This window comes from Dasypus novemcinctus, chromosome 20 (genome assembly GCF_030445035.2).
Source record: "Dasypus novemcinctus isolate mDasNov1 chromosome 20, mDasNov1.1.hap2, whole genome shotgun sequence".
Lineage (NCBI taxonomy): Eukaryota > Metazoa > Chordata > Mammalia > Cingulata > Dasypodidae > Dasypus > Dasypus novemcinctus.
In genome coordinates, this window is record NC_080692.1 from 4,678,222 (window position 1) to 4,703,446 (window position 25,225).

The following is a 25,225-nucleotide window of genomic DNA, read 5'->3' on the forward strand; positions in this document are numbered from 1 at the left end:
ACCTGGTAACCTGTATTCTAGTTTCTGAGCCTATGAATTCGCATATTCTGCTTATCTCATATAGGTGAGATTATACTGTAATTGTCCTTTGCTCTCTGACTTATTTCACTCAAATGCTGTCTTCAAGGTTCACCCATGGTGTTGCATGTATCAGAACTTCACTCCTTTTTATGGATGAGTAGTATTCTGGTATATGTATGTGCCACATTTTGTTTATCCATTCAGCTGCTCATGGACACTTGAGATGTTTCCACCTTTTGGCTATTATGTATAACGCTGCTGTGAACATTGGTGTCCAGGTATCTTGCTGAGTCCCTGCTTTCAGTTCTTTTGGGTGTCTCTAAACTTCTTGGATTTCAGTAAATTTGACTGTGCACCTCTAATATAGGTATATTTAAATTATATGTTATCTACTTAAATATTAATGAAACATAATTTTTTTTAGTAAGAATGTCCTTAAGTAGTTTTTACTTTAGTGACTGCTGACTTACAGGGTCAATCAGCCCTTATGTGTGGTGTGAAACCTGCAGCCCCCGTCTTTCTCGCCAGACTCGCTGCCGGGCGGCCCTCGTCCTCGTGTGAGCTTTCCTGTCCTTGTCTTTCCTTCGTGTTTCTGAGACGCCCTTCTTTCCACACTCTCTGCTGCTCTAGCATGACCTTCCTCTCCCCTCTCCTTGAGTGGAGAAGTCCTGCTCTTCTTCCTTACACAGCTGTCACCACCTGGTAATTTTCCTTGATCCACCCCAGGAGTTACTTGTTTATGCAGCTCGGTCTCCTAGCAGACCCTGAGACTCTCGTGGACAGGAGCAGGGTTTAAGGAAGCAGCTGAAATGGAGGTGAATATTTATTCCAACATTACCCATGCCCGCTCTAGGACCCCAATAGCTAGAGCATCTTTCCTTTTGCTTTCTGTCAGAAAATGCTTGAACGTATCTGGGGATAAATTCCTGAAAGTGGACTTCCCTGTCACAGCATATAAGCACTTGTAATTTTCATAAGTTCTGCACATTGCCCTCCTGAGGGGTTTTGCTAATTTCCATTCCCACCAGCCATGCATGGAAGTGCCCATTTTGCCACAATTAGGCCAACACAGTGGGTCATCCAACTTCTGGACATTTGCTGGTCAGAAAGGAGAAAACTGGGCTCTCCAAGAAAGCCTTCCTCTGAGATCCTGCCTATGCCTTCCTTCTGAAGGAAAAGGAAGTTACTGGGTCTCCAGGAGAGAAAAAGCCCCCTGGGGTGCCCTACCTAGGAAGCTGTGTCCACCCTGCCCTGCTACCGAGGCAGCAACCCAAGGCTGGCCCTAAATGCCTGAGCAACTTCTTGGAATTGCAGTCGTCAAGTGCACCAACCCTCTCCTCAGATGAGCAGGCACGGATAAGAAACCCTGTGCTTAACAACCAAATATTGTGCAGTTTAGAAGGCTACCAAAGCAGAAATCATGGTGACAACTGCTGGGGAGCCAGGAAACCACGAGCTGCCCTCTGCAAGGACCACTCTTTGCAGTGACGTCTGCTCCTTTGCCAGGCAGTGTACAATGTAAATAGAAAATACAGCATTCTCAAATAAGCCAAGAAATGCCCATCCTTCACAGCAGATAAATCTTTATGTACAGGGGAGCTCATACCAGTGAAAAACTGGAATCAACCTACAGTCCCAAAATAGAATAATTATATATTCATCAGAGGGAATGTTATAGCATCCTTAAGAATGAGATTTGATGACAAGGGAAAAATATTTGTATGTTAAATCTAGGTTGAAATGTAAAACTGTACATGTAGTATAACTTGCCTGCAACATGAAGAAAAATTGCATAAACAGGAACAAAACTGAGAAGAAATTTGCCGAAAGAGTGAGATTCAATTGTCTCTAGGAAGTGAGGTTTTGTCCCTGCTTCTTTATATTTTTGTGTGTTCTGTTAATTCAGTAGGTATGCCTTCCATTGAGGGTCAGGGAAAAATAAGGTGAAAATCTTGCATCCTCCACTGGATGGAACGTGGGAGAGTGTGGGCTGTGGTGTGGACCACAGGCCATGGGGTGCAGCGATGCCCAGAGATGTACTCACCAGATGCAATGGATGTGTCATGATGATGGGGGAGAGTGTTACTGTGGGGGGAGTGGTGGGGTGGGGGCGGTGGGGGTGAATGGGAACCTCATATTTTTTGAATGTAGTATTTTTTTAAAAAATGAATAAATAAAATAAAATTTAAAAAAAATCTTGCATCCTTCAGACCCCCTTGCCCCCAACAAAAAGAATATCAGAGCTTCGCAAGGTCAGAGCTGGGGACTGAGGTGACCCAGGGACACCATGTGAGTCTCCAGGAGGTGAGGGGCTGGCTTGGCAGTGGCTCTGCCTCTCCGCCATCTTGATTGGTTACAGAGTATTGTAAAATTTTTTTGTCAAGAGGGGTATTTCCTGAAGCCTTTGTGAATAAGTCTGCTAGAATAATGGGGTGATGTGGTATTCCCTCGGGGCCCTGACAGAGGCACCCTTCCCTTGAGTGCCCTGAAGAATTCCGTCATGGAGAAGGAAGCTCAGCCCTCCAGAGACTTGGATGTTTCTGCTGATGATGGTGACACTTAGAGGTGGCACCTATGAGTCTGGTACAAACCTAAGTTCTGTACACGTATCAAAGCAGGCAGTTGACCCACACTGCCCACGATTTTAAATATTATTACTGTTCCCATTTGCAGGTGGAGAAGCTGAGAGAATGAGGGAGTAGCTGCCTTCCCCACTTACAAATGGTAAATGGGGGCACGTGACGCCTGCTGTCTGGAGCTGCCTTTGAGGGCTCCACGCACCGCCTTCCCATATTGGGTGCTCTTAGTGGATCAAATCGGCCCGAGCCCAAGGGGACTGCAGGCAGGTGGAAGTGTTCTGTATGACTGAGATGGTGGCTACGTAGATGTAGACGTTGCCCAAATCCAATGACCTGTACTCTTACAATGGGTGAACTTCATTGCCAGTAAACCGTACCTTAATCAAGTCGATTTAAAATACACAGCTGAGGCGGGCTCTTTCCCAATATCTGACTAAAGCCTGGGGATTTGCCATTCTGACAGGAGGAAAGCCAAGGCCACCCCGGGGAAAGGGGGAGTGACGTGAAGGCCCTGGGGGACCGGCTGAGCCCTGCCTGCTGCTGAGGGCGGGCTTGGCCGGGGCAGCTGGCTTGGGAGTTGCTGCCGCCCGGCTTTCCTGGGCTCCTTAGAAAGGAGAGGGGAGGGAACATGGTCCTTGGCCCCTTCCCCTCTCGAGGTAGGGATGAAATGCCTCCATCTGCCCCAGGAATGAGGGTGCCAAAGGCCTGCCAACTCTTTCCCCCAAATCACTTAAAACGTGCAGAACGCAGAGCAGTGCTGTGCTGTGGGTGTCAGAGGGTCGACCAGATGGACCCAGCAACTGGCCTTCCGCCTGCCAGGGAGCCCCATCTACACCAGACACCTGTTGGTTCTCCCGCCCTGCTGACCTTCAAAAGACTTGGAAATGAGCAAAAACACAAGTTAAAATTTGCCAGTGCCCAGGCCTACTTTGAAAATGAATATTTGGTTCAGCAGCTAAACCAAAGACTCTTACAACATGCCAGACGGACACATCTTTGCCAGGAACGTCAAATCTGAGGGACGACAAGATGTGAGCTCGCGCCTGTGTTTACTCCACGGTGCGTGGCCCTCTGGTGTGACCCCCTTCCCGGCCGAGGGCGGAGTGGTGGTTGCCTCTGTGACACAGTCCGACCCTCAGCCAGCCACCCGCGCAGCTCCAGGTGTGGGCAGTGGAAGGTGACGTCCCTGGGTCTGATCAGGAAGCACGTCGTCAACAGGAAAAGTCTGCCCGGGAGATAGAAGAGGCCTCGGGGAGGGTGGCTGGAGGAGAGGCCGCTCCCACAGGGTCAGGCCTGAACCTGGGGCTGAGGACACAGCAGGTCAGGTCCCACCGGTACAGAGGCTGTGCTCAAGGGAAGTGCTGGTGTGTCCGGCAGGAGGCCAAGGCTCGTTCTGCTCACACACTCATGCACATCCCCAAACACTTCCCGTAAGTGCATTTTGGTGTTTTCCTCCAAATTAAGGACCGCAGTGGGAGTAGCATAAGGAGAGTCCACCACGGGGGACTGGATTTTCCTTCACCCCTGGAATGTTTACTTGCGCATCTTAATTTTCTTTTTGGTTTGGATGTGCTTTATTATAAAAAGACTTTAAAATATGCAAAGCCACAGAAGCTTAAAAATCTAAAATGGTCTGGGTCTCCTGCGATTTAAGAGTGGTCAGTTCCTTTATCACAGTGGAGTTGACTTCGTAAAGCATACCTAATGGATGTGGTGTATTTCACCTTCAGAGTCTTGACAGGCTGGCGCTTTAGAAGCAGGATATGTTTTATTTGTTGACTCCCAAGGCAGAGTTAGGAGCAGCGAGGAGACAGATTTATAGATAGGAAATTGTAGTCAGGAAGAGGGAGGATTTTCCAACATCCAGAGCTGTAAGCTAAGTAAGCTCCAGGATCGCATTCTTTTTGGAAAGAAAGGACTCTATGACTGCGAAATAACTGATGCCTCTGCCCCAGCAGCCTTCATCCGGGCTCGGCGACTCGGGGTCGTGGGGGCTCCCAGGCGGGGCTGAATGTCCTCGGAGCATCACCCTCACGTCTCACCTTGTTTTCTCCAATTGGAAGCGGGAGTCTACTTTCTTCTCCGTTCTTCTTTCCAGAGAACCTTGATAAGCAGGGGGCTCTTAAACTCACTGTGACCTGGGACTTGAGGCCGAGGCAGGTCCGGTATAATAGCAAGTGCGCTTGACTTAGAAGGCGTCGCCCAGCCTGCCACATGCCAGCTGCCTGCCTCGGGCAGCTCGCGCCCAAGAGTATTTCCTTGCCAGTGAAAATGGGCCTGACATCTCATGCCTGGCAGGAACGTGGAATGATCGAGAGAAATAATACAGGTGAAGGTGTTTATGAACGTAAACAGCCCTCGTGTAGGATCTGCCTGTAGGTTTTCTTGGTCCAGCCCTGTCTGGGCACCGGTTTTTGGAGATCGAGCTGTAATCCAAACACATTTAGTGCTCGCTGCGGCAGCACGTGTCCTAACATTGGAACACCGCAAAGATTACCATGGCCCCTGCGCAGGGATGACATGCAGATTCATGAAGCGTTTCTTAGTTTTCATGATTGTTTTGTTAACTCACAACTTCCCAAAGGAAAAATATAGTTCCTGGGTTGCACTGTTAATGTGTACCAGACAGGGGAGCAGGGGGCTTCCAGTCCTGGGGCTCAGAGCTTTGTTCTTCTGGACTACAGGGGACCCAAAGGTAAAGCTGAAGTGGCACCTCCTTCCTGAGAGTCAGGAGAGCCCCCACCCCTGCAGCTGGAGGGGTGAGGGGGCAAAGAAATCCACACCAAGATATTAATTGAAGCCATCCAGAGCAGTTTTAGAGTTCACTTAATGGGAATCCCAGGATGAATGGGGATAACACAGTATTACTACTCATTTTTTTAATGCTCTTTTTTTTATTATCTTTTTTTTTTAAAGATACATAGATCACACAAAATGTTACATTAAAAAGTATGAGAGGTTCCCATATACCCCACTCCCCACTCCTCCCACATCAACAACCTCTTTCATCATTGTGGCACATTCACTGCATTCGATGAATAGATTTTGGAGCACTGCTGCACTGCATGGGTAATAGTTTACATTGTAGTTTACGCTCTTCCCCAGGCCATTCAGTGGGTTATGGCAGGATATATAATGTCCTGCCTCTGTCCCTGCAATATCACTCAGGACAATTCCAAGTCTCAAAGATGCCTCAATATCACACCTCTTCTTCCATCTCCCTGCCTTCAACAGCTACCATGGCCACTGTCTCCACATCAGTTATATAATTTCTTCCATTGCTAGAGTCACAATAATTCTATGTAGAATACCAGTAAATCTACTCTAATCCATATTTTATTCCTCCATCCTGTAGATCCTGGGATGGTGATGTCCACTCCACATCTAAATTGAAAGAGGGCTTGGATCCCGCGTGGCTGATGGGTGGGATTCTCCTGCTTGCAGATGTAGACTCTCTCAGTTCCCTGCTGTGGTGGTTGACCATCCTCACCTCATGCAAATAGAGTATAGAGATATGTTTGTATGTTTGTTGGGTATTGACATGGGTAGAGTTTCACACAACTGAGGGAGTGCTGAGTTCCCATTCTGAGAAACTCTGTCGCACTCCCCAGTGGAGCAGCGACGGTCCGCCAAGTGCAAGGGCAGGGACCGGTGAGGAGGGATGGTCTGGTGATGGCCCTTGATGCTGATCACTATGCGTATGCACCTGTGTGCTTGAGATTTCTACTAGGCCTGGGACTGCAGGGTGCCTAACAGGTGCCTCCTGAGAGGCTCTGGTGTGGCCAGTCTCTCAGTCAAACTCAACATGTAGATACGTTGCCTTCCCCCCAGTGTGGGGCATGGCTCCTGGGAATGAGCCTCCCTGGCACCGAGGGATTACTACCAAGCACCAGCTAGTGATGCAGCTGGGGGAAGACCTAGAATAAAAGGGGAAGTGGTAGGAACAGGTGAGTTTGTATGGTTGAGAGGCTTTGTAAAGAGTCAGGAGGTCATCAGAGGGGTTGTGCTTATGCACATCTCAGAAGGATCTCAGAGACATCCAGGATGGATATAACCCCAGGTAAGGGTGCTCCTAGGGCTACGGAAATGCCTGGGTCCTGTGGTCATGACAGACGGCTCTGGAGTTCAGTGCCTTGCCAGTGGGCCTGACTTTGGAATTTGTGCTCCTGAATGTGATGGAGTTGGCCTCAGATGTGACCTCTCTATACATGCGTCTTCTGTCACTTTTACTGAAGCTGTGGTTGGCTCTGGGGTTGGTGTATACTCAGGAGACTTGAATCTCTGTACTGTCCACGTGCCAGCTGGGCCCTGAGCCTCAGCACAGTTGCAACACCTACTCTCTGGTTCATTGGACTTACTATTCATTTTTAGGGCAGGAGGGAGAGCGGATTTGTTTAAAGTAGAAATCCTACTTTAAACTTTGCATTAAGAAGGCAAAGGTTCTTTCACACAGACCCCACAGAGCCTTTAAATGCCTTTACCTACTTGTACAGAAAAGTGGGTCAAAAATAATTAAAAGAGAATATGCATTTGGTTTTTTCCCGGCTTTCTCCCTCCTTTCCATTTAATTGAAATGCTAAATACAGATGGAAATTTTGAAATACTACGTTTCTGGCACAGAAAGCATATATATTTATGTGTGTCTCCTGTTGGGCTTATAAAAATACAAAAGCCTGCTCAGTCTTTTAAAGGAGAAACGTGTAGACTCCAAGTGGCTCCTTTTTGAAAAGACAGGCAATAGTTGTAAAGTTGTGTTGTTAGGGGAGATTGGGCGAAAAATGTTGGGCTGTAACAGTGTTAAAAGCAGGGCCCAGGGCAAATGGGTTTAACTCGGTGGTTGAGTGCCTGCCTCCCATGTACAGGGTCCTGGGTTCAAAACTTGATACCTCCTAAAAAAAATTAAGAAGCCAGGCTCGGGAAGTGTATATGGGTAGCCACTTAGCTCAGATCACAAGATCATTATAAAGATCAAATGACAGAACCTGTGTGATAGTTACGTGGCAGCTGTAATATCTCACAATCACTTTTATGTTACTCTTTCCCACTGAGCTCCTCCCTCACCACCTTTTTGCCTGGACCCATGCATGCCCCATGCAGCGATTGCAACAGGCCCAGGATACTGGTCATTCTTTTGCACATTTGGTCTTTCAGGGCCAGATGGAAAATTTTGCACTCAGATATAATTAGCTAGTTAAGTCCAACCATCTCTTACATCAGGCTGGTAGGTTGTAGGTCCAAAAGATAGCTCATATCTGTTCCTCAAATACAAGCACAGAACCCTGCAAAATCTGAGCTGAGAGTTTAGAAACTAAACATAGCTCTGTGTTCTTCTCTTCTCTGAATTGAAAATTCATCAATCATTAAGTAAAAATACTTTGATGGTCACTGAAAGTTTTCCACATTAAATATTCACAATATTTATCTGTGTTTTTTATTAATAATTTGTTTTTCATGCAGAAAATAAGGCATAGGAAATGTAGATTTCCTTCAAATCCTAAAGCAAGCCTTTAGAAGTTAGGTATGATTAGATTCTTCCCCTGCAAGTATTTTGCTAAGTGTTTTCTTTGTGGATTCAAATTCACATACTATTGAGTATCTCAATTTAAACTTGGGCAATTATCATTTGAGACTGTGAATACTGTGGTTTGCTTTAAGGAACTTTTAAATTGCGAGTTGTGAGCATATATTCGGCTTAATTTGAATATTGGACACTTTAGGAAATATGTGATATAATAAAATAAGATAAAAAAGAATTCTGCTTACTCTTAATTTGCATTGTATTCGTGTTTAACTTTTATACATCTGTTAATTTGTTGTTTACAAATTGCGTAATTGTGGAAATAAGCGAGAAAACTGAATGTTCAAAATATGAAGTAGGATCAGGCTTGCAATAAGAAATAGCAGTTTGTGGTAAGATTTTTTTTATTTAAGTTGAAAAACCAGAGCAGTTATTTATAGAAATATGGATCCAAACAGACTTTATGGAGATAACGTGTCTGAATCTTTAAAACCTAGCTTTCTGCTTTTAAAAACTAAATGTTAACAGATGTTTGTCTATTTATAAGACTTTCTCTTTAGAACCTCCCCCAGCTTTTATTAACTTTCACAATGAGGTAACAGTTTTGCTTTCTGCTATTCCAGTATGCACCCTTCTTGAGTAAATTCAGTGCACTCTGATTATGTATAGACACTCACTTGGAAGTGGAGTATAAATGTTCTGCCTCTGAATTGTGTACATAACAACCACAGATTTTGAAAGATTAATGTGTGGATAAGGACAGCATGAGAATTACAAAAGTGTTCAATATTTTCTAATAACTAGAAGTAAGTTTTCATTTACCCACAGTGCCTGCTGTCTGCTAAATAAGCTCTTATTATTTACTGGTTGGTTGATTGGAAAGGACCTATCTTGAAATAATATATTCACATTTCTTGGGTTTTCCCCAGTTCTCTTCCTGACTTAAAGTCTTAACTGTTTAATCCTGCGTGTGGCCCATTAGCTCAGCTTGTTAGAGCCGCATACGTGCTCCAACAAGGTCAGGGCTTCAGCCCCCACCTGGTCCATGCATGTGGCAGGCAAGTGGGTCATTGTGGAATTTGTGCTCATTCACAACTCCCTGAAGAACACTTTAAAGTGTCTGCCCTATTGAGGCTGGGTGGAGCATGTCGTCCTTCCCTTCCTGGGTCAGCACATGGAGGCAGGAGGTAAGATCACGGGTTCCCTGGGACTGAGTTAGTAGCAGCACTCCTAAAATGGAACAACCCAAAACCACAGAAAGAGGCGGCCCTGGAGGATCCTGCGGTTTGGGTTTGTGGCAAGATGGAAAGCCAAGTGCGAGGAAGCTTGGTCTGGCACTTGTGCTAAAACCAGGACGGATGTTTGCTGGATTCAGGTCCAGGAGAGAAGGCAGGTATGACCTAACTGTGAACCCAGAAGTCACTGCAGGTTCTCTGTGTGCAGATGGTTGTGTTGAGGAGGCGGTTTTAGCCACTGCTCTCCATTATATGGTTGGAGTTGTCCTTGAGAATCTTCACCACAAATTGGATGGCCTTGACAGTCATTGAAAAAGAAAATCTAATGCTAAAAAAAACAACCTGCATAAATGACTTTAAATTTACTGGTATTGACGAGAGGATGATTTAAATATTTCTTCTCTGCATGATTTTAATGTGACTTTTTCAAAGGGGAACCCAAAATACTTCCCCTGCCACAACCTCAGTGAAGCATGTGAACGTAGATCCATCACTTAAAATCTTTTGAATCAAGTAATTCTGACAAATGTGCTCCTGAGTGTGAAGATAATGGTCAGTTGCAGCCAGAAATGTACATTCAATCATCCTGGAACTAAAACGATACCAAGGATCTAACTGTCAGGGTACACACTGATTTATGATCTGCACGGGCGGGTCCTTTGCACATTACTATGGGTGCAAACAGATCTTGCCCTAGGGGTATTTTGGGACCAGACCAACAGTTAGAGCGTCTGCCAGGCTTTGCCCTTACCCGTGTGGAGAGGGTCAGCAATTCAGCCAGCAGCTGTCTCTCCCTGCTGCAGTCCATTTTGCATCACTGCCCTGCTCAAAAATCTTCACTGATGTTCAGCTGTGGGAAGTCGTGATTTCTCATTCAACGCCCTGAAGCCTTTGGTGGTTTTAAGAAGGTCTAGAACCTGGAAGGTAGCATAGAGGCTCACCAGGTTGAATACTGAACCCTCCATCATGTTTCCCTGACAAGGCATTTGCTCCTCTCTCCGTGATATAGAGCTTCTGTTCATTCTCGCAGTTTAAACCTTTAGTTCTTCCTGGTGGCAGGTATAAATATAGCTAGTTCTTCAGTGTGCTCTGCTCATGGTTTATGCTCAGTCAGGAAAAGCTGAGTCCCCTGCTCACCGATCTGAACTAAGAACTAGCTATAACCTTGAATGGGACTCTCAAGCTTCTCAACGAGGAAACAAGGGGTTAGAGGTACACCAAGCACCGCCAGCAGCCCATTGCTTCTTCCTTGTGGGCTTGGAGCCTCTGACGCCTCCTCCAACATTTTCCCCGTTCCCAGTTTCTCCGAGTTCACGTTCCTGGTGGGAAGGTGCACGGGCATCCTGGGAGCTGCCTCTGTGTTCCTTGGCGTGGCCTGGCCCCCTCTGAGTGCTGAAGTGCAGGGAGAGCTCTGGAAGCGGCACGAAGCTCCTTCACGTGTGGGCTCTGCTGCCAGTGCTTGGCTTCCTACCTGCTTGGGCGACCAGCTCTCTCTGGGACACACTCCTTGGCCCTCCTCTCCTGTGATGACTGAGTTCTTGTTTGGAGCCAGCTGAAGATTCAGGGTAGAGTGTACATCTGTGACCCGCTCGAAAGGTGACATGTGATAATGTCTCCATGAGGGAGAGCTAGAAGTAGCATTGATGTTTGCACGTAAAAGATAGACTATGGTAGGCCTTCTGTGCTGCAGCCTGGGGGCGGGGGCATCTCCACGTTTGTCTTCAAATCTACTCACGTTGTAGAATTATTCCTGAAGTTGGCAGTGTTAAAGAATGTGAAACTTATTTTTCCATGCAAAAGAGGAAAATAGAATCCCTTTGTTGACGTTATTGACAGTACATGAGTTAAAAAATTTAAAAGGTGATGGGTTAATCCCATATGACACAAATTAAGTACTGTTCTATAAACTTAAATGGTATCAACCATGGAAAGAAATCACAAAAATTAGTGTTTTATTGTTTAGAATAGTCAGAAATTTCCCCCTCAGAAGAGAAAGGAAATTTAAATTGTGTTGTGAAAAGTAATTTCCGGGAAGCGAATTTGGCTCAGCTGGTAGAGCATCCGCCTACCACATAGAAGGTCCAGGGTTCAAACCCAGGGCCTCCTGGCCCGTGTGGAGCTGGCCCATGCGCAGTGCTGATGCGCACAAGGAGTGCCGTGCCACACAGGGGTGTCTCCCGCGTAGGGGAGCCCCACGCGCAAGGAGTACGCCCCTCAAGGAGAGCCGCCCAGCACAAAAAAAGTGCAGTCTGCCCAGGAATGGTTCCACACACATAGAGAGCTGACACAGCAAGACGACGCAACAAAAAGAGACACAGATTCCTTGTGCCACTGACAAGAATGCAAGTGGACACAGAAGAACACACAGCAAATGGATACAGAGAACAGACAATGTTGGGGCGGGGGGAGAGGGATAGACAGGGAAGGGGAGGAAGGAGAGAAAAAAATCTTTAAATAATAATTTCTTAGAAACTATAAATCAGATTTCATAAATATTTGTATTAATGAAAATATAAGGTTTTGTAACACACAAGAGTGAGCATAGTTTACGCTGCTCTCATTAATACAGTATTCAAACATAAGGCAGAAGTCTTCTTTACTAAGCAAATGTACATTTTTAAATTGCAAAATGAATAGCCACTGGCAAGCTAATTATCACATACTTTAGATTCTACCTTTCAGTCATTGCTGAATGACCTAAATGAGTTTTTTTTTTTAAGATTTGTTTTATTTATTTCTCCCCCCTCCCTCCCATTTTCCCTGTTGTCTGCTCTCTCTGTCCATTCACTGTGTGTTCCTCTGTTTCTGCTTCTGCTTGTATTCTTATTAGGCGTCTCCAGGAACGAACCCTGGGACCTTGCAGAGTGGGGGAGAGGCGATTACTCTCTTGTGCCACCTCAACTCCCTGTTCTGCTATGGGGTCTTATTTTTTCTCCTCTGTGTCTCTTGTTGTGTCGTCTTGCTGCGCCAGCTCTCCGCATCGGCCAGCACCCCTGCATGGGGCGGCTTTCCCACACAGGCTGGCACTCCGTGTGGGCCAGCTTGCCACGTGGGCCAGTTTGCCCTCACCTGGAGGCCCTGGGCATTGAACCATGGACCTCCTATATTGTAGATAGAAGCCCAATTGGTTAAGCCACATCCATTTCCCCCTAAATGAGGTTTTGCAACACTTAAGGTGTAAAACGGTGATTCAAAAACAAACAAAACACCACTAATGCTTAAAGTAGAAAACACTTGGATTCTACTGCTGCTTTCTGCTGTCCTATGGTGAAGACTGGGCCCTTGTGGAACATACTAGAATGACCATGTTATACTAGAGAGCAGAGTGGCTGGTGGGTGACAGTAGGTCTGGCTATGAGGAACAGGACTGGTTAGAATTGCCAAGAGAAGAAGGAGACCTGGGCAGTTTCTGACAGACGGTTATTTAAAAATTTGAAAATCCACCAGTAAAAAGGAACCTTCACAAGCCAAAAATCATTAGCCCAAAGCTGGAGCTGTCCTATCTCTGTCATTTCTCCTGCACCCTCTCCTAGGCCTCCTGCACTTTCCCCTAGGACCCTAGTCCAGTCCTTTCCTACTTCTGTGACTTCATATTTCCTGGAGTTCTTTAGTGGCTGTCGGGGGCTGTGCAGGACTGAGATTTTGTCCTGCTTACTAGCCTGCTCAGTTTATGGATGCTGGTAGAAGACATGAAACTTCTGCGTCAGAGATTAAGGACTGTTCATTACTCACAGCAACAGAAATAGCCAGAATATCAGCATTCTTGCTTCAGTTCTCTGAGCCCCAACTCCCATAGAGCAATGCAGAGAAGACCAGGGGATATCTGAATATTCAGTGAGTTGTGTTACAGAAGAGAAACACTTAGCGTAGGGAACCTGAATCTTTTATAGTAGGCAGTAAGCAAGCATGCCTCCCTTTTGCTATAAGGAGAGATAATATCTCTTCTTGCAAGGCTGTTCACTATAGCAAACATCATTGAAAAAAAATAGCCCAGAAGATGTGCACATACACAAGAGACCCATGGAGAATTATTCCCAACAGTTGTATTTTAGTTTCCTGTCTGCCAAAACTAATACCATGCAATGGGTTGGCTTAAACAACGGGAATTTATCTCACAGTTTTGAGGCTAAGAAAAGGTTCAAATCAGGATGTCATCAAGCTACCATAAGAGGCTTCTGCTATTCTCCAGCTTTCAAGGCCCTTGGGAATTGCTGATGATGGGTGTGAACAAAAGAACTCTTCCCTGCCTTCTAGCCAGTCATGATCAGCTTCCTCCGTGAATGTTTCTAGGAGGTCTTTTGTAACCTTTCTGTAGACACTGATGATCCTCATTAAGGAATCAAATCAAGGAAGGAATAAGCTAACAATAAAAATCACTAGTAGTTATTCAACCCTCATTGTATGCCGGGCCCTATGCTAAGCACTTTTTACTTGCTGTCTCACTATAGTTTATGAGATTATTGTGAGATTATTATAGGGATTGTTATTATAATTAGGTTATTATTTTTCCCAGTTTTATAGATGAGGGAACTCTGATTAAGGGCATTAAGCAACTTACCCAGTTACACAACAAGTAAGTGGTAGAGCTGAGACTCAAACATAGGCTCGCAAGTTGTCTTTCCATTTTTAGTTGTCTTTCATTGGGAAACTCTTGGAGAGGCGGCAGTGGTGGTGGTGGATTTGAGATTTCAGTTAAACAAGTAACGTGAGTGGGATGCTTGCAAGGAGACAAGACCAGGTAGCACTACCCTGTGCTGTCAGACACCTTGGAAATGTCATCACCAGACCGCCCTTCAAATCCTGCAGTGATTTCCAGGCAGTTGATAGCCCTATTTTATGGAGGTTCAGGGAAGCTGATGGAACTGCCCAAGACCACCCAACTAATAAATGCAGACTCTGGAAGCAAACCCCATACTACGTGGCTATAAAGCGTGCATTCTTTGCACGCTCCCCAGTAGTTATCAATATTCATAATGAAGACCCCAACAGGTCCTAAACTATTTGTTTCTTCTGAAACAGCAAAAAATATATTATGAAAATATTCTGTCCAGTGTCACTTGTTAAATAGTTCTTTCTTTGGAAGCGTAAGCATGTATTTGAAATGTCATCACTGCATTCACTGACTGACGGCTGTTTCAAATACTTTTCCCTTTCTCTTACAATCCTACAAGTGTCCAAGAGCTTCAGGCACTTGGGCCATTCACGGCCTTCCAGGATGCTCCGTCACCTTCCTTCCCCACCACCACCCCCTATTTTTCAATTCTAAAAGTAGTCTGTGATGGAGCTTCCTCATTGCTAGCTCCTACGTAACAGTTTCTAAGTGGTCTCTTCCAGAGAGAAAAATGTCTTGCTAAAAATTAACAATAAAAGTCTTGAACCTGCTGTATTCAAAATAAGTGCCATGTACTTTTTTTGCTCTTGGCCTATCACTAAACAAAAACTGGTAAAAATGTGTATACATATATCGGTAGAAACAGGTCGATCTGGAAACACGCACAAACACATGCAGGATTTTCCCCTCCAGTCCTAACTCTTCTCCTGGCAGCCTCTCCACCAGCACCTTCCAGCAGTTCTTTGAAGCTTGGCTAAGGTGTGAAAGTTAATTTTATAGACATGCTTAATATTGCTCATTAACTTAGCAGTTCCCAGATTCTCCCAGATCCTCTTACGGGGATTTTCTGCTTTTGTGAATGTTTTAAAACACCCAAGAAAACGAAAGCATTTTAAGGTGGTTTCTGGTAGGGATTTCCTTACAGATCCATGTGTGTGCTCTCCCACAATATTTCAGCATCGGAGCTCTCTTTTTCAACAGTGAACACTACCCACTGTTGTGAAGTAAACTGTACTTACAGTATTTACATTTCCATGTTATGGTCATCATATGCCTTACCATATCTCATGATATCAAGGATATTGTTAGGTTTACATGAACATTGATTCTTTCAGACAGTTCTTAAAAGATGGGACCACAGATTTTTCTAGCCTTATTAAATACCTTTTTGGTATTCAATAACTGCTTCAATTCTTATTTTTTTCGAACAGTCAATATATTCAGTTGGTTTGAATATTTTTAGAGAACTTTCCCCCTAGATAAGTAAGCATATTTCATATAATACTTTAAAGCAACACATGATTCCTGGTACCCTGTAAGGATTGGGATTGTGTCAGTTCAGTTTGCTGTCAGATATGTATCTCATGAGATAACTATGTTTTTTGGGTGAGATCATGAGGACATTGTTGTTAATTTTGCTGTGAACACTCCTTTATATATGTAAGTTGTACAGTTACTGCAGGTAAATCCAGCAGTAGTTTGTCAAAATCACCGCTTGGAATGTAATAACTCTGTAGTTGTTCTTACAGCCTAACTGCCTGTGGTGTTAGCCCCAGAAAGTCTCATTTGTGCCAGGTGCTGAACAGAGAATGACTTCTGCTGCTTAACCTACTGGTGAATGGGTTGACAGGAACTGAAAGGGTCCTTTGCCCAAAAGATGTAAGAGAACTTGGTAGTTGAATATTACATTTTCTATTTCCATTATAGAGTGTTGAAAGTGAAGGGAAGAAAATTAATTCAGTGTATGTCTCGATGTGTATATCCGAATGGCTTTAATTGCTGTACCTCAGTGGATACTTTCCATTGTGTTTTTTCAATGTTTTGCATTCTCCTTGATGCTTGTTAGAAAGTACTGCTAATGGAATGATCTTCAGATTTCATATGGAGAGGGGAAAAGCCCGCTGATTGCCCCCAGATCCCCTTGGCCCTGCTGAGACGGAGTTTATGTATGGGAGAGACAGGGCCAGGGAGAGTCTGTGGTGCCAGGACCTCTTGGGACTCTGAGACTGCGAGGGAGAAAGAGCTCAAAGCACATGCCCTCCATGAAGAAACACATGAAAAAATGTTCAACATCACTAGCGATTAGGGAAATGCAAATCAAAACTACAGTGAGATATCATTTCTCACCTATTAGACTGGCCGCTATGAAAAAGTTAGAAAACCGTAAAAGTTCGAGAGGAGGTGGAGAAATAGGAATGCTTACTCACTGTTGGTGGGAATGTAGAATGGTGCAGCCGCTGTGAGACTATTCGGCAGTTCCTAAGGAAGCTGAATACGGACTTGCTGTGGGACACAGCAATATCATTGCTAGATACTACTCAGAAGAACTGAGAGCAGCGACACGAACAGACATCTGCTCACTGACGTTCATAGCAGCATGACTCATGATTGCCAAAAGCTGGAAACAGCTCCAATGTCCATCAACTGAGGAATGGATAAACAAATTGTGTAGTATACACAGAATGGAATATTATACAGTGGTAAGAAGAAATGAAGTCATGAAACGTGACAGCATGGAGGAACCTGGAGGACATTATGTTGAGTGAAGTAAGCCAGACACAAGAGGACAAATACAGTATGATTGCCCTATTGTGAACTAAATAATGTGAAATATAAAAATATTATATGCAATGTGAATATGGGTAGAATTGCATATATAAGACTGTTTTTCTTTGAAACTGAACAAATGTAAGTCAATAGTACAAAATGTTAATATCAGACAAAAAAAACACAAACATTATACTAAGTGAAGGAGACCGGACAGAGTACTACATATTGTATGATTCCATTTATATAAAAGGTACATATAAATCAATTTATAAAGAAGATAGGAGATTAATGGTTATGTAAATCTGAGGAAGCAATGCTAAGGGGTATGGAGTCATTCTTTTTGGAGTAATTGTTCTAAAATTTTTGAGATGATGAATGTACGACACTGTGATTATACTAAAAGCCATTGATTATACACTTTGGATAGAATAGCCAGAAACAGCAGCTGTGTACAGTGGGGGAAGCACAAGAGGGATGGAGAGAGGAGGATGTTTCTGATTTTTCTGTTTTATGTTTATTATTATTATTGAAATAATGAAAATGCTGTAATAATGATCAAAGTGATGAATGCACAACTTATGTGATTATAGCAAATACCATCAATTGTAAACTTTGGATGAATTGTATGTTTATTAATATGTATTAATAAAATTGATTTGTTATTCAAACAAAGCACGTGCCCTCTAGATGGTGGACAGCCAGTAACAGCAGGTCACGTGGCCAGCACCCATCTCTTGTCTTCCTTATTCCATAATGAAGCTGTAATGGTTGAGCCTACCTCATAGCTCTCTTTTCAGGAGTCTCAGATTGTGGAGCACGAAAGAGTATAACGTGGCATTTAAAGTTCCCAGGGTGTGGCAGCGAAGTGAGACAGTGAGATGTCACAGTCGAGAGGTTTTAAAGAATTGCCTTTACCAAGGGCAGTCCTTGGTACCAGCAAGAGCAGAAGGGCAGAGGGGCAGATCAGTGGACTGGGAAGCCTCCAAAGCCTGGCAGATCTTCCCACACGTATCCTTTCTCTACTGGTGACAGAGCAGAAGTCTTGGTCTTCGCAGAAGAACGCCGTATTGAAGAGTACTTTTAGAGTGAAATGCGCACAAGGATTGCCAAAGACTTTAGTGCAGGTGGAAACTGGATGTGAAGGAGTCCTGGAAAGGGTACATTTTAGCAAATTTTTATTGAGCAATATTACCTATTTTTAAAAAAATATATAATTTGCTTGGAGGACATGATTCATTAGACTTTGAGAAGAAAATAAAATTGAACAATATAAAGTTCTACCCAAATTCACCATGTAAGACTGGAGAAAATTAATTACAGAAAAATTCTGTAACAAAAGAGCATTCTAGGGAAGCGGATTTGGCTCAACCAATAGAGTGTCCGCCTACCACATGGGAGGTCCAGGGATCAAACCCAGGGCCTCCTGACCCATGTGGTGAGCTGGCCCCTGCGCAGTGCTGATGCACTCAAGGAGTGCCGGGACACACAGGGGTGTCCCCCATGTAGGGGAGCCCCATGTGCAAGGAGTGCGCCCCACAAGGAGAGCCACTCTGCACAAAAAAAGCACAGCCTGTCCAGGAGTGGCGCCGTACACACAGATGACACAGCAAGATGATGTAACAAAAAGAGACACAGATTCCCAGTGCCACTGACAGGAATGCAAGTGGGCACAGAACACACAGCAAATGGACAAAGAGAACAGACAATGGAGGAGAAGGGGAGAAAAATAAACAAAAAAATAAAAAAGAAGAGCATTCTAGTTGGGTCAGATTCAAAAGTAAAATTAAGCTTTAATGTTTATTAAAAAAAACAGAATACTTAGGTAGAAAGTTGCCCCTTAACCCTACAGACATTCTAGGATGTCACAGGAATGCATTCTAGTTGTATCAAATTAGAAAGTAAATTTAACTTTTTATATGTATAAAAAAAAATAAAATGATTAGGTGGAAAGTTGCCCCTCCACGTTCTAGAATGTACATACAGGTTGCTACATGAAGACATTCCACACACACCGATGCTGTGAAATGGTAGCACCGGGTAGCACGGGGGTGAAATCTCTCCACTGGTAGCACTTTAAATATAACCTCTCATTTGGAGAAATGTTTTTAAATGATCAAGTAACCTCCTATTGTTTCATTTAAGAGATGAAAAACCATGGTAACTGCCCTGAATTTGGGTTAAATATAGCGAATCACAGTGCTGGGGACTCAGCAGAGCGCCTTTCCTTCCAGCTGCTCGCCCTGAGGTTACCGGGCGGGGGGCTTGGGGTGGAGCCTGTGCTTCCTCTCCCAGTGGAAGGGGACCTGCTTTCTGCAGGGCCCCTGAGGACCAAAACACACACAGCGCTTGAGTCCAGAACTTCCTTCCCCTTCCAAGACAGAGCCAGAGTGTCTCAGAACAGATGTGAGACGTGTAGGATGCTCAATAGCAGGGGGAAGATGTTCTCCGTGCTCTGTTCCCAGCAGAGAACAAGGGGCTCTGTGTTCTGGAGAATTCCACGGCCCCATGTGTTTTTAAGAGAGAGATCGAAAATGTTGCTTTTGGAGTTTGGATGAGAAGTTATAACATAAGTAAATGTCATTTATAGAAAAATAAGCAAGGGTGTAAACCATCATTTGTGATTTATGCATCATAATTTTTTCCTCTTGTCCTTATCATTGTTTGCTTTGAACTTACTGCTCAGGGGTACCTTCTCTCAAGCTAACAATTTATTGCATTTAATTTTAAGTCCATGGCAGATAAAAACGAAATGACTAAAAGACGATATTGGACTAAAAGATAACGTTTAGTTTTCTGCCCACAAAGCAGATGCTCTTTGTACCACTTAAAATGGACTCATTTGCACCCATAGAGCCAAACTTCACGTTTGCCACGAGCAAAGGAGCTCTGAATCATGGAAAAGGACAGCCCGTGCCGCAGCCCCCAAACCACGGGCCTCTTCCGGGGTTCCTTCGTCCAGAGAAAGCACTGCCTCCTTACATTGCTGCCTTCCAATCAAAACCCAAGACAAGAACATGGCATTTGCAGAGCCAGAGTTCAGCTGCATCTTAGCCGTGAGGAGGGCTGGGGAAACTAGTTTCTGTCTTCTATGGGAAGCAGAAAGCATGATGTGGGAACATGCTTTGGATGGAGGAAGGGTGTTCAGAAGACGCAAGGGGTGGCCGCCAAGCCTGACAGATCCTCTGTGTCTCTCGTCTTCCCATACTAACCATCCTTCCTGCTCGCTTCAGTGTTCATCTCCAAGAAGGGTGGTCCCAGTGAACTCCAAAAACCATCATCCGGGCCAGTATCTACCCAGGATCACCCTGAGAGCTGACGCCCGTTCCAGCTCCGCAGAGCTCGCACAGTCCGCGTTGTAAACACTGCAGATGCCCTTCCTAGATGCTGCCAGCTCCTTTTTGTTTCTTAGCTTTTGTTCTTAAACTCCAGACTTAAATAGTCTTTTCTTTGCTCTATTTTTCACTCTGTCCTACCAAGTAAAAATGAGCTCTTTGGCTAATTGTTTCACATGGGTTGATTTTACTTCTTCCCTACAAAACTGTAAACTCCTTGAAAGTGAGGGCCATATCTTTTTTCCCCCCTTCTTTTATTAATCCCCCACAGTGCATCCAGGCATACAGTAGCTGATCACCAAATGTTTTCTGGTTAATTACGATTAATTACAGTTAATCAGTTTCTGGTTCCAGTGAATTAATTGCTATTAATTAGTTATCAATCATAGAGCTGATGAATGCTTTTCAATGAATTTTGATGGCATCTCTTTCAAACAACAACGAATAAGAAGTAAGTTGCAAAAAATAACAGGGATACTTAGGCCATATATTAGATGATATCTAGAAAGCCCTATTTGTGATTCATTTTAATGATTCATAAAATGTATTTATTGAGTACCTACTATGTGTCAAGCACTTAGGTTGGGATACTTGAATGAAGGAGAAAAAAGAGACAGACAAAATAGCTCTCTCAAAGCTTATATTCTGGTAGAGTGAGAATTTTAACATGTTAGAACTGATAAGTATCATGGATAAAAGAAAAAACAGTGAAGGTTAATATTGGAAGTACAAGTGGGGTCGGCGTCGACATTTTAGATAGGATGGTCAGAATTGTGAAAAAAAATGTTTTAGACAATCAGAAAATTGAACACATGCTGAGTATTAGATGATATAATGGGATTGATACTTGGATATGATTATGACAGTTGTATTTTTTAAAATTCGTAATTTTGTTGAGTTGTAAACGGAAATATTTATTTGGAAGTAATATGATGCCTGGGATTTGCTTCAAAATGCTCCAGAAAACACACAAACACACAAACAATACAAAACAAGAGCAACAAAGAAAAATGGGGAGGGGGTGGGGAGAAATAGATGAAAAAATGTTAAAAAGTTTATGATAGTTAAAACTTGTTTATGAGTGCAGGGAGATTCCTAGTTCTCTTTTTTTCCCTACTTTTACATATGCTGTAAATTTCCCTAATAAATATTTTTTGAAAACGAGTGGGCAGTAGAGGCCACAGTGAGGAGGTGACATTTGCGCAGGCTGGAGGTGCGGGAGTTTGCCAGGTGGAGGGGTGTCTGGGCGGAGCATGCCAGGTGAGGGCACACTCTGCACAAAGCAGGTTCTTGAATGGGAGGAAGTGTGGGAACCGAAGGCAGAGCGTCACACGGGGTCTGCAGATCGCCATGGGCGAAGGTCTCTCCGGGAGGCCTGCTAGATGAGGCGTGATTCCTGCAGTCGTGCTTGGGTAGGTTTTCCTTGGGAGATCATTGAGCCATTTGGGTGCCCTGGCGTCTTGACTCAGGTTCTGAGATGAGAGTCTGTAATAGGATGGGAAGCCGTTTCACCTAAGCTTAAACTGAAATGCCCAGCAGGGACTGCTGACGTTAGAAGAGGGTTAGTTTTGCTCCAGCATTCAGTCATTTCCCAATGACTTTTACTGAATCCCAGCTGGCCCTGGGTACCAGCCTGGGGGTTATAAATGAATTTTAGAAATGAGACCCCCAACTCGTGAAGGGCTCACAGGTCACACCAGATTCTTTAAAGAGTGGTAAGTAGGTGGGCTAGACCTTCAGGCATGGGGGCTTCCACCTGAGCTCCAAGCCTTGGTTTTCCTTCAGTGTGAGCAGCCAGGTCTCCCTGGCTCCTGTGTTTCCTTCAGGCCTGAAAACTTCCTTGGAAAGGCTGCCCCAGCCACCCTCTTGGAAGTAGGTGTACCCCTACCCCATCTGCTCTCTTAGAGAACCCCACATTCCTTCGGGGAACTTCTCCAAACTCTTAATTATGCTTTGGTATTTATTTTCAGTTTTTTATTATTTTAGGATCTAAAACTGAAGTTCCTCGGCGTAGGAACTGTGTCTTGTTTAATCACCACTGTATACCCACATAGTAACTGTTTTAGTGTCTCAGTTGCTGAAACACACACCATGCAATGGGTGGGCTTCACAACAGGAATTGACTGGCTCGTGGTTTCAGAGGCTAGAAGGCTCGCCTCCTCCTGGGGTCGGTCATTTAGTGCTGGCCGGCAAGCTTTGGGGTCCTCGGCTTTTCCATCCCATGGTGATGCACTTGGCAGCATCTCCTTTCTCCTCTGGGCTCCTGGGGCTTCCAGCTGCTTCCGTGGCTTTTCTTACGCGTCCACTTTCCTTTGCTTGTAAGGACGTCAGCCCTGCTGGTGGAGGCCCGCCTCACTCAGTTTGGGCACGTCTTAACCAACAACACCTCCAAAGGTCCTGTCCACAAATGGGTTCACAGCCAAGTGCTGGGACTGGGACCCGGGCTTGCCTTTGGCGGAGGACGTGATTCAGTCCCAGCAGTAGCCCGGGACGCTTGTTGGCTGACGTGGGAGTGAGAAGGAGCAGCATCAGTCAGCACCCAGAGAGGAGCTCACGGAAACAAAGATGAGGCACCTCTAACCCGATTTGAGGAGGGGCTGGTGAGTCCTGAGCAGTTGACTGGATAAACCTTGCTGAGACTTTTAGAGAATGAACCAGAATTAGCAGAATGAAGGTAACGTAGAGAGACGTTCTCTGCAAAGATGAGAAGCAGCAGTGGGAGGCAAGGAACAGGGGGTGCGAGCACAACAGTGTTGGGATCGCTGAGGGCCCTGGGCACCTCCGCAGGATCTGAGGTCAGCACACTGGTCCACACGGGCCAGTCGTAACATTTTAGCTGTGCGGGCCAGGTGGTGTCTCACTACGACTGAACCCCCCCACCGCAGCACAGGCCATAGCAAATGCCTGGGGGTGGCTTGGTACCAATAAAGCTTTATTGATGGACACTGAATTGAGAATTTCTGAGCATTTTCATGAGACATGAAATATTATTATTCTTATGATTTCTTCCCCCAACCATTTAAACATGTGAAAAACAGCCGCAGCTCATGGAACAGACTCGGGCGACCAGCCAGGGGGAGCTGCTGCCCCTGCTGTAGGTGTGGCAGGGAGCTCGGAGGGCCTGGGGAGAGACCAGAATGACCAGACCAGTATGTGCAGACATCCCCCTGGCTCCCGCGTGGAAGGAGGACACCGGGCAGAGCAGCCCTGTGGGTGAGGGATGACGAGGGCCTGGAACAGAGAGATGATGTGGGGGCATTTTCAGGACTTGGAGTTGTCCTGGGTGGTGCTGCAGGGACAGATGCTGGACATTGTATGTCCTGCCATGGCCCACTGGGTGGACTGGGGGAGAGTGTAAACTACAATGTACACCATTATCCATGGGGTGCAGCAGTGCTCCAAAATGTCTTCACCAAATGCAGTGAATGTGCCACGATGATGAAAGAGGTTGTTGATGTGGGAGGAGGGGGGTGAGGAGGGTGGGGGGTATGTGGGGACCTCTTATATTTTTTTAGTGTGACATTTTTTAAAAAGAGAAGAACTAAAAAAAGAAGAAGGAAAAAGGATGGGGAAACTGTGTTTTGAGACACATACTTTGGAATCAAAATCAGCAGAATTCGATGACGGTTGTGCAGGGTGGGGAGGAAAGACCCATGCCCAGGCTTGAGGGTGGCTATGAGGGTCCCAGCTTAGCAGGACGCTTAGCCCCCACTGACCAAGGAGGAAATGCAGCACAGCTTCATGCATGTTTATCTCTTGAGGCCGTTTGCTGGCTCGTCCTCTTATCTGGAAAATGCCAGTAGTGTTAGCAAATAGTGGTGCCTAGACATCAGATTGCTCTCCTGGTCGTCATTCCGTAGGAATGATTTTGCCTGTTGCCGAACGGGTAATCGAATCCTAAGTGTTGCTCTATAACAATGATACCCCAGTGGTCCATAATAATTCCCTAACCATGTTGACAGTTTCCCACATCCTGTCACTCCAAAAGAAGTAGCTAAGTAATGTCTTTCATAGTAGATAATTGCAGAACATAAACTAGCTTCCCATATTGTCTTAGAAGAAAGTCAAGTGGGAGAAGCTAGGGTGTTGCTATAGTAGAACTCTTTTTTTCTCTGTTGATTCATGAATCCTTTAGCTTTTTCCAAATTTCAGCTGCTGCAGCCTCGTCAGCAGACAAGGAAAAGAAGGCAGAAAACTTGTGATCCCAATTGTTACTGAATGTTACATTACCATAAAATTACATACGTTATCTGTGTAGCCCTACAAAAGCCACCCTCCCACTTGCCCAACTCTAGAGGATTCTGGTATGTGAACATTAATGAAAGCTGAACTAATTTATGGCATAATTTAGCATACCACCGAGGTGGAGGAAGAACTAGTTAAAAAGAAAATGCTTGTGCATGGTATATCCTGCAAGTCTGCATTAAGATCATGCTAATCCAGACTCAAAAAGACAAGTATTGTTTGATCTCGCATAAATGAAATTCCTAGAATAAGCAAATTCTTAGAGACAAAATAGATTGCAGGACCTACCAGAGGCCAGGGAGGTGGCAAGGGGAAGGGGCACAGGCTTTCTGGTATGGGTGATGAGAGGTTTAGGGTAATGGCTGGTGGTGATGGCGGCACAACATTGCGCATATGTACACTTGAAGGTGATTAAAGTGGGAAATTTTGAGTTGTTTATATGTTGCTATAATAAGAAATATTTTAAAGATGACTCAAGTTGGAGGAAATGGGTACAATCTATTCTGTCATATCATGCTCTTGGTTTTCACGGTGTTAATTTTCTCCCTCTCCTTACTCGTTTTCCCCTCACTGGCAGGAAGGGGCCGTGTTAGTGACTGCCGTTCGGTCCTTCTTTGTAGAAGTTTGGACAGATTTCTCTGGAGCGGATCTATAGGAGCCAGGCGCGGGGTTCTCCAGCTGCCCTCAGCAGTTATCCAGTCAGAATGTGTTGAGTCAGTCTGGGGGGTGCAGCTGGGAGGTGCAGTCCTGGGAAGTTTCCTTTAGTGTCAGAGGGTGGGCTGTTGACAGCTTACGAGGTGGGGTTTCTCAAACCAGAGGACATTCTTGGCCCATTTCTCTAGCCACTTTCTGCCTCAGCTCCCTTGTCGGTGTCCCATCCCTGGCATCCTCAAACCCTATAGTTTTGAGTACTT

The 25,225-nt window shown here is 44.9% G+C and overlaps 1 protein-coding gene and 1 non-coding gene across 4 annotated transcripts in view; both read left to right on the forward strand.

Moving 5' to 3' along the window:
- Nucleotides 1-25,225, forward strand: part of FAM171A1 (family with sequence similarity 171 member A1) — a 154,029-nt gene that overhangs the window by 53,167 nt on the left and 75,637 nt on the right. The window lies entirely within an intron of this gene.
- Nucleotides 5,047-5,150, forward strand: LOC111767224 (U6 spliceosomal RNA). The gene has a single exon (XR_002799102.1). It is a non-coding gene; the product is annotated as a U6 spliceosomal RNA (small nuclear RNA).